The sequence below is a fragment of the Micromys minutus genome, assembly GCF_963924665.1.
Source record: "Micromys minutus genome assembly, chromosome: 14".
NCBI lineage: Eukaryota > Metazoa > Chordata > Mammalia > Rodentia > Muridae > Micromys > Micromys minutus.
The window spans coordinates 17640104-17650422 of NC_137983.1; positions in this window are offsets into that span (position 1 = coordinate 17640104).

Below are 10319 nucleotides of genomic sequence, written 5' to 3' on the forward strand. Positions count from 1 at the left end.
TTAATATGAAATGAAAAAGATATAAAATGCTTTTTTTTTTTGACCAAACATACTTTCAAATGTAAGCGTGTAACTGTATGTGCTGTTAGTGATAGTGTGTTTTCTCTGTCACTTACTGATTTGTGGCACATTTTTTTTCTATCAGTCTTAAGTATTGAGTATCCCCACATGAGTTGTGATCCTCTCCTGTGCCATCCAATCATGTTTGACACCTTGTATTTTGTGGCTTTATTACCAATCAAATAAAATTAATATGCTCTTTTTATTATTTTTAAAAACAATTTCATTATCCCATTTTATTGATTTGGGGTGTATGTTTGTTATGACCCACAATGTTTTGATAATATACCTTAAGAACTATCATAGGAAATTCAAGTACTAACAAGAAAACATTCCTTGGCATTGTTTTTTGTGGGATCATCAAGGCTCCTGATACTACATAGACTACTTCTATGGGTTGATTTCTGGGTCCTCAATTCTGCTCCATTGATTTACCTGCCTATCTGTGTACCAATACCACACAGTTTTTTTTTTTTTTTTTTTTTTTTTTTTTTTTTTTTTTTTTTATCACAAGTGCTTTGTAATATAGCTTGAGATCAGATCAGGGATGGTGATTCTCCCAGAAGTGTTTTTATTCTTGAGAATAAATATAGCTATTCTAGTTTTTTTTTTTTTTTGTTATTCCAGATGATTTTGAAAATTGCTTTTTCTAGCTCTATGAAGAATTGAGTTGGAATTTTGACAGGGATTGCATTGAATCTTTATAATACTTTTGGCAAAATGGACATTTTTATAACATTGGTCTTGCCAATCCATGAGAATGGAAGATCTTTCCATCTTTTGAGATCTTTAATTTCCTTCTTCAGAGTCTTGATGTTCCTGTCATACAGATCTTTCACTTGCTTGGTTATGGTCACTGCTAGTTATTTTATAGCTTTTTGACTATTGTGAAAGTTGTCACTTCTCTAATTTTTTGATCAGTCTGTTTATCCATTGCAAAGAGGAAGGCAGTTAATTTATTTGAGTTAATTTTATAGCCAGGCAGTTTGCTGAAGTTGTTTATGAGTTGTAAAAGTTCTCTGGTTGATTGTTTTGGGGATCACTTAAGTATACTATCATCTGCAAATAGTAATATTTTGACTTTTCCAATTCTAATGTGAATTCCTTGATTTATTTTTGTTGTCTAATGTCTCAGGCCAGAATTTCCAGTACTCTATTTAATAGGTTAAGCGGATAGTGGGTAGCCTTGTCTAGTCCCTGATTTTAGTGGGATTGCTCAAAGTTTTTCTCCATTTATTTTGATATTGGCAACTGATTTGCTGTATATTGCTTTTACTATATTTAGGTATGGGCCTTGGATTCCTGATCTTTTGAATACTTTTATCATGAAAAGGTGTTGAATTTTGTTGAATGACTTTTCAGCATCTAGTGAGAGGATCATGTAGGTTTTATTTTCCTTGAGTTTGTTTGTATGGTGGATTATGTTGAAGGATTTCCAGATGCTGAACCATCCCTGCAACTCTGATAAAGCCTACTAGGTCATTTTGGATGATTGATTTGATGTGTTCTTGGATTTGGTTTGCAGGAATTCTATTGAGTATTTTTGTATCGATGTTCATGAGAAAAAATGGTCTAAAGTTATTTTTCTTTGTAGTGTCTTTGTGTGGTTTAGTTGTGAACATAATTGTGACTTCAAAAAAAAAAAAAAAACAAGTTGGATAAGGTCCCTTCTGTTTCTATATTGTGGAAGAGTTTGGATAGTATTGGTATTAGGTCTTCTATAAAAATCTGATAGAATTCTCTACTAAACACATCTTGTCCTGGGTTTTTTTTTTTTTTTTTTTTTTGGGGGGGGGGGAGGCTTTTGATGACTGTTTCTATTTCTTTAGGTGTTATGGCATGTTTGGATGGTTTATCTGATCGTTATTTAACTTTGGCACCTGGTATTTGTCTAGAAATTTGTAAATTTCCTCTATCTTTTCCAGTTTTGTTGAGTATAGGCTTTTGTTGTAGAATTTGATGATTTCTTTTATTTCCTCAGTTTCTGTTGTTATGTCTCCCCGTTCATTCCTGATTTTGTTAATTTGAATACTTTCTATTTGCCCTCTAGTTAGTCTGGCTAAGGGTTTATTGATCTTGTTGATTTTTCTCAAAAAAATAAAAAAAACACCTCGAGGTTTTATTGTTTCTTTGTATAGTTCTTTTTGTCTCTGTCTTGTTGATTTCTGCTCTGAGTTTGATTATTTTCTGCTGCATACCCCTCTTGAATGTATCTGCTTCTTTTAGTTCTAGGGCTTTCAGCTGTGCTGTTAAGCTGCTAGTGTATGATTTCTTCAGTTTCTTTTTTTGGAGGCACTCAGAACTATGAGTTTTCCTCTTAGTACTGCTTTCATTGCATCCCATCAGTTTGGGTATGTAGTGGTGTCATTTTTGTTAAATTCTAGAATATTCTTGATCTCCTTTATTTCTTCCTTAACCTTAATTGAGGTGAACATTGTTCCTCTTCCATGTCTATGTGGGTTTTTTGTTGGTTTCGTTGTATTAAAGTCAAGAGAATAAAAGTCAGAGCACTGCAATGGCCAGAGTTGGTGCTATTAAAAAATGAAAGGAGCAGAGATTCTATGGTGACATGTGTTTTATGACTTGGAAGTCTAAGGAGTGGACTAGTAAGCAGCCAAAACTTATGTGTGTCTGTATGTGTGTGAAGGTGTACATAAAATACGTTTTTTAAGACTAATAATTCAATTTTATAGCACTGGAGAGAGAAAAGGACATCCTGCTCAGTGGTGTACCCTATGAACTATGACACAATTCTTTGAGACAAACATTCCCACTTGTACAATAGCAACACTGCTGTCATGGGATAGAAGACTTCTTTCTGGTTGGAGCAGAGTCTTGTTACCCATGAAAGAAGCATAGCAGGTAATGTAAAAGGGTGTGAAAACTCTTGTTTAGAGCCTTGGGGTAAATTTAGCTTTTTTTTTTTTTAAATTGATTTAGCATCAAGCTACATTCTAAATACATTTGCTTATGTTTACAGGCATATGCTATTTTCAACTTGATTCAAAGCAGCCTAATGCTCTAGTAAACAGTGGTGAGTGTAGAAAGTCATGGCTTTACAGCATGCCAAGAACAAGTGACATATAAGTGCTCAGCTATAAATGAAATATTCATACATCCTTCTATTAGGTTTGTGGAATATTACAGAAGTTGGGAAGGAAAATACATATTGGTAGAATATAGGAAGAAGTGCTATTAAATACATTGTTCTGGGTAAAAGGCCCACACTGCAGCTGAAATCCACGCTGGCCCTGCATGAGGAAAGGAAGAATTGGCTTTTGCAAAAGATGACCGCCCCATTCTTTATTCAATACAGAATATTCAGTCTTGAAATTATATAAATACAACCAAATAGGTTCTATTTACACATTTGTGCATATGTGAGTATGTATAATGATGATAATCAGAGAAAAAGAGACCCTGGATTTGAATGGAATTAGGGTTAGGTGTAGGAGAAATTCAAGGAAGGAAACATAAGAGATATCAGAAAGGATAGGGAAGGGGGAAGTGATGTAGTTAGTTTTCTATTAAAATTCAAAGTAAATAAAAAGTCACTGAATGGATCTATCAACTGTAAGGCATGAGTAGAGACAGAACTCTGGAGGTTCTGATGCTCATTTCTGAAATCTTTGCCTCTTTGATTTGTGGAGAGGGAGGAATCTTTGCTTTCTTTTATGTACCCATTGACAAACCAACCAGACTCCAATGCTCACATAATCTATTCTGGTTAAGATAAATGGCTGTTAATACAACACTAAAAACCGTGGGTATGGGGAAGAGATGGGAATGGGTGTGGTATAGTTACAGTAATGAGAAAGAGAGTAGATATATAGAGGAACAGAAATGCATTATATACTAATAAAGAATTTGAAAACATTTGATTTGGTCAGAAAACTATCAGGTGTGATATAAGGTACACAATGAATTTGTTCTGTTTAAATAGAGAAATGCAGTTAGTCAAATCATACACACACATATGTGTATACACATACATGTACATACAATTACACACAAATGTCATTATATAACATATGACCCCTCTTATACCCCACATTCTAACTTTTCCCATGTACTCAGCCCTAATTCCCTTCAAAATAATGGTCTCTTTTCCTTTAATTATAATTTTATATACATTCACATATGTATAAATATGTAAAAAGAACCTACAGAGTCACTTTGAGTCCATTTGTATTATATATGTATATGTGTGTTAATTCATTCCAATGTATATTAAATAAAGGAATAATCAACCTCCTAAATAGCTTGATTAGAAGATTGCATGTTAGTTTAATTTTGAAGAATTAATCTGTGGCATAAATAGTAGCATAAATATTTATAATTGTTATTCCTGTGTGTTTCTGGATATTTAGTCTAGTACTTGTTAACCCACGTACCTAGAATTGTCTTTCTTTTTCTTTTTAACATCTTTATTTTACAAAACAAAGATAAATGTACAGATTTCAAGCATTTTTTGCGTAAAATTATACAATACATTTTTGTCAGTACTTTTTTTCAGATTTTAAAATAATTTTTACATACATCTATATGAATAGTCAGTACTTGATCTTTTTAAAGGTTTGACAGTATGCATGGAAAACCCAATAGTTACAATGAGTACAAAGTACATGCAAAACAATATGTAACATGAAAATAGTCAAAGTTTCCTTGTTGTGTAAAGATTTTTTGTTTTGTTTTGTTTTCTTTATTTCTAGGACTTCCTACAGTCTGTGAGTTGTTTCTGGGGCAGTGCGAGACTCTGGGGGTTAGCATCCCACTATCAGTGACTGCATATTATGTCTGTTCTTTTGTGACTGGTTTATCTCACTCAGAATGATATTCTCCAGATGCAGCCATTTTCTTAAGAATTTGGTCAAGTCATTGTTTCTGGTGGCTGAGTAGTATTCCATTGTGTAAATGTACCAAAATTTTTGTATCCATTCATCTTCTGAAGGGCATCTGGGTTATTTCTGGCTTCTGGCTATTATAAATAGAGCTGCTATGAACATTGTGGTGCATATATCTTTGTTGTGTACTAAGGTGTCTTTGGGGTATATGCCCAGAAGTGGAATACCTGGGTCTTCAGGTAGTATTATGTCCAATTTTCTGAGGTACTGCCAGACTGATTTCCAGAGTGGTTGTATTAGTTTGCAACCCCACCAACAGTGGAGAAGTGTTCCTCTTTCTCCACAACCTCGCCAGCATCTGTTGTCATCTGAGTTTTGGATCATGGCCAATTGCTAAAATACTTTTAGGATTCCAGTTGCTTTTAAATTATTAGCCTTGTATTTTCTTAAGTAATGATCAAACAAAGGCATCACAACAAAAGAAATATTTAGGACCCACAGGTCATAGTTCTGATGTCCAGTATCATAGCCTGTATTTTCTAATATGGCTAAATAAAACTCTATTGTTTCTTTCAATTATTCATTACAGAAGATAATAAATTTGATAATAAACCTGAAGTTCGAATTACATACAACATAAACATATACAATTTGAAACTGTACTGTGACTCCTAATTTCCCTTCATATGTATTTAATTTTTATTGAAGTATACTTTATAGTTAATATTTTAAAAAGTTAACCTTTAAACCATATCTTATAGCAGTGTCCGGGATCAGTGTGAGAAGAGGCTTTTGGTCCAGGGAGGGCATGTTTTCCTAATGTAGGAAATGCCAAAGTAATGGGATGGAGAGGGTGATCAGAAGGTGTGCACCTTTGTGAAGGCAAATGGAGGGGGAGGAGGGACGGGAGCAGGGAGGAGTAAAGGGATAACATCTCAAATGTAAATGCAGAGTATCTAATAAAATTTAAAAAAAAGATTAATCGATATCTGTGCATTTTTAAAAACTTAATTATTAAGTGGTGATGCTAAATATTACATTTAAAGGTGAGGAAAATTAATAGACATCTAAAAACGATAAGTTCCTGACAGTGTATTGGTTTTGGTTTCAACCATTTGTTTATATTCTACTTTTATGAATATTAATCTTTAGAGACAAAATATTGAGTACCATGGCTACCCAGAGGCCCATTGTTATCCATGTTAAGTCACAGAGCACTTTTACAGAGAGTGACTTGATACTAGAGAAATGACTCTGGAGACAAATCATAATCTATCTGCTAGGAAGCTATGATACCATTAATGTAATTGCATCAGTACTTTGGAACTGCTAAGTATTTACCAAGCAATATATTGAGGTTTATTTCCCTCTGATTCCTAATTATGCAGACTTGCCGCAAGATTCTTCATAATGCCCTAGATAGAACTTTTTGTTGTTGTTCGTTTTCACACCAATCTAAAGTAAGGGTAATTTAACGAGGGATAATTTATGATATTCATAGGGACCAGATTCTTTTCAATAATGAACAATATGCACATTCTTAAAACTTTCAAGCAGCAATTTCTTATACATTTAGTTGATTAGATGTTGTATAATGTCCTATATTGTGCTGGAATTCATTACTTGGAAATATGGGGTTTTCTGATAAAAATCACAGATGCAAAGTACTTTAAGCCTGAACACTGAACTAAACAGGAATTCTGGGATGAAGAAAAGTGTCAGATAACTGAAACAGAAGAGCACATGGGACAGCATTTGTTAGGACTTTATTAAGTGACATGTTTAGACTGTTTGCCCACATTTTGTTTCTAAGCAGTGAGGAGAACCACAGACGTAAACCTTTCTCATGAAAAAGGTGTCAGAATTGACAGCTGATTTCAAGTCATGTCAGAGAAAATTAAAAGCCCCACCTCTGTCAGGTGATAGGCTGGAAGGAGAAGAAAAATGGTTGTGCAAAAACATTGTGTAACTGATGATATAATGGGCAGAGTTATTAGGAAAATAATTCAAGTTCAAATTGGAATATCACTTGGCATAATATCCTGCTTCTTCCTGCTTCTACCTTTATATCCTGTGGAAGACTGTGCTGCCCAATGATGCCATCGCGCCCAATTTCCCTGTTGCTTTACTTCAAATGTGATATTGGCAGCTTCTCAGTGAGAGGTGAGATTTGTCTTGCCTGCCCTTGAACCTGAGGGCACCATGATAAATTTTGGTACATTCAGTTGAATGTAGAAGAGTGTTGGTGAGTGACTTCTGAGGTCAAATCATAAACGCTGACATGGCATGGTGAACATCTTTGCTGATAACCCTATTTCTTTATCCAACTGACCACCAACATCCACCCTGAGATATGTGAGTGAATGCACAAGTATTTCCAGGACTTGATGACTCTGCCTTTTGCCATGGTTCCAATATAGGAAGCATAGACAAATCATCCCATGTGACCTTTTAAAACACATCATCTGCTGAAAGTAAGAGTCAATATTTATTGTTTCTGAAGAGAGATATTATTTTGAGACAACATCTTACTATTTGGTTTTTGATTGTCTGTTATTATTTGAACTTACAGCAATCTTCCTGTCACAGAAGCCTGATTTCCGGGACAGGAGGTTTGCTGTAATATGGCTATTAAGTTTTGAATAAACTTTGAGGTAATGTGCTTCTCAGGAAGAGATAACTGATGTGCCTATGTGGTTCTGGTAATTAAATCTACAATAATGACAATGTTTCTTTTTTAATTTTCATAAAATATTATTATAGCTCACAAAATTTGTTACATAATAATATATGATGAATACACATCTTGACCTTCCTTCTTTTTGAGCTTTATATGGCAAATGAATGAATCTAGAGAATATCATCCTGAGTGAGGTAACCCAGTCACAAAAGAACAGACATGATATGCAGTCACTGATAATTGGACACTAACCCCAGATAGCTCTGAACACCCCAGAAACAACTCACAGACAATGTTGTTCATGACACTATACCATTTACTTCCCTGCCCATAAACATTAATTTCTAACTTTTAAAAATCAATATACTTATTAATTAGGAATGCTATATAATATATTTTGAAAATATTTATTTTCCCCTGTAATGACACCTATAATTACCCTCAGCATTTTGTTTTCTTCTTTTTTTTCTTTTCCATATCAAATTCAGTTTGTGTTTCTAGCCCATCTTGGGAGTGGGACCTGCTTTGGCATATGTTCAAATGATCATGGGTCACATCAGTGAAGAAAACTGACTCTGTCACCACAAAAGTATCAAATGTTAAAGCTCCTGATCTAATTCTGAAAATTCATGCTCATCTTTATGATCCTTGTGATGGGTTTTTTTTGTATGAATATCTTCTTCATAGTATCACCATAATTATGAGGTTATATGTGTAAGTGTTCTGTTGTATTCAGAAATCACTCCTTCTTTAATGTGACATTGACAATGACTGACTCTTCAAGTATCTCCTCTTCTTTCAAGATCCCTGAACTTGCGTAGAGGGTTGTGATATATTTGTGTCATTTCAAGGTGATCTCTCTACAGTCTCATATTCTATTCATATGGACCAATTAAGAACTTCTGTTAATTTCTGTCTATTGCAAGAAGTTGGACAATGTTTGAACACTGAGATTTCTTATCATCTTAAAGATCTAGAAAAACCGTGTTAGTAAATTGGTACTAATAGCACACTGCTTAAATTGCTGAGATTGTTCTTCATCTTGCTCAGGACATTGTCACAAGTACACACAGCTTATCTTCAAAGATTCACATGGGACGTTTCAATACCGTTTTTGTTATTTCCCCATATTCAACACTTTGCAGTTGAAAACAAATATTTGACAGTCAGACAGTACAGTTGAAATTTGTAGGTAATTTCTATTAAAAAGGTCAACTATTTCACTTTTTGCACATTTGACTAACAAAATTATTGTTGCTGTATTGTATATTCCTTCTCTTTAACAGAAAAATGTCAAGTCGTTTTCATTCTGGCTCACAAATTTTTAAGGAAAAAATAACATACAATAATGACTTGAGATTCAAGAGTAAATCTTATCAGTAGCTTTGATTTATGTTCTCTCATTTTATAATTCCATATCCCTATGTGTAGTTAGTAACAGACTTCAAAAATAGCCTTCAAAACTGATGCTGAGAAGGAAATAATTAATCCAGTGTTTTTGTCTTTATTAACACCACACTAATAGTATGGGTAACGGGGTGTTGTGTACATTCCTGTTACACACTTGAGATTATTTGTTATTGTTTCTTTTTAAAATTGGTAAAGACAGACACCCTAATTTTCTGACGATGATGTTTTTAACAGTTACTGGAAAATATTCCAGGCTAAATAAATTTAGATGAAATGAAAAGGACCTCAAATGATTAGAATGGCATCAGTATTTCATGTAAAGAAAGAACATAGTCAATAATCTTGCAAGGCATAATTCTATAGAGATATTTCACCCAAAACAAAAGGTTTAAGACAAACCAAAAAGCTAGGTGGGTTAGAAAGAATAGAGACTCATGTCCTTGACTTATTACGCATGTAAGAAAAGTTTGCTGTGCATTGTACAGAAATAACTTTTCTTCAGCATCTTCAAACAGTTTCTCAAGGTCCTATTCAGGTTTTCATGTACAACTTTTTTTTTAATGACTTTATTTTACAAAACAAGATAAATGTACAGATTTTAAACATTTTTTGCTTAAAATTATACATTTTTGTCAGTACTGTTTTTTCAGATATTAAAATAATTTTTACATAAAACTCTGTGAATATATTTTTTAGTCAGTACTTGATTTTTTCAAGGGCTTGACAGTATGCATTGAAAAACTAATAGTTACAATGAGCATAAAGTACATGCAAAACAAAACGCAACATGGAAATAGTCAAAGTCTTCTTGTTTTGTAAATATATATTTTTTTGTTTTCTTTATTTCTTGGACTTCATACAGTCTGTGAGTTGTTTCTGGGGGAGTGCAAGCCTCTGGGGTTAGCATCCCACTATCAGTGACTGCATATTATGTCTGTTCTTTTGTGACTGGGTTATCTCACTCAGGATGATCTTCTCTAGATGCAGCCATTTTCTTAAGAATTTGGTTAAGTCATTGTTTCTGGTGGCTGAGTGGTATTCCATTGTGTAAATGTACCACAATTTTTGTATCCATTCATCTTCTGAAGGACATCTGGGTTCTTTCCAGCTTCTGGCTATTATAAATAGAGCTGCTATGAACATTGTGGTGCATATATCTTTGATGTGTATTAAAGTGTCTCTGGGGTATATGCCCAGAAGTGGAATAGCTGGGTCTTCAGGTAGTACTATATCCAATTTTCTGAGGTATCGCCAGACTGATTTCCAAAGTGGTTGTATTAGTTTGCAATCCCACAAACAGTGGAGAAGTGTTCCTCTTTCTCCGC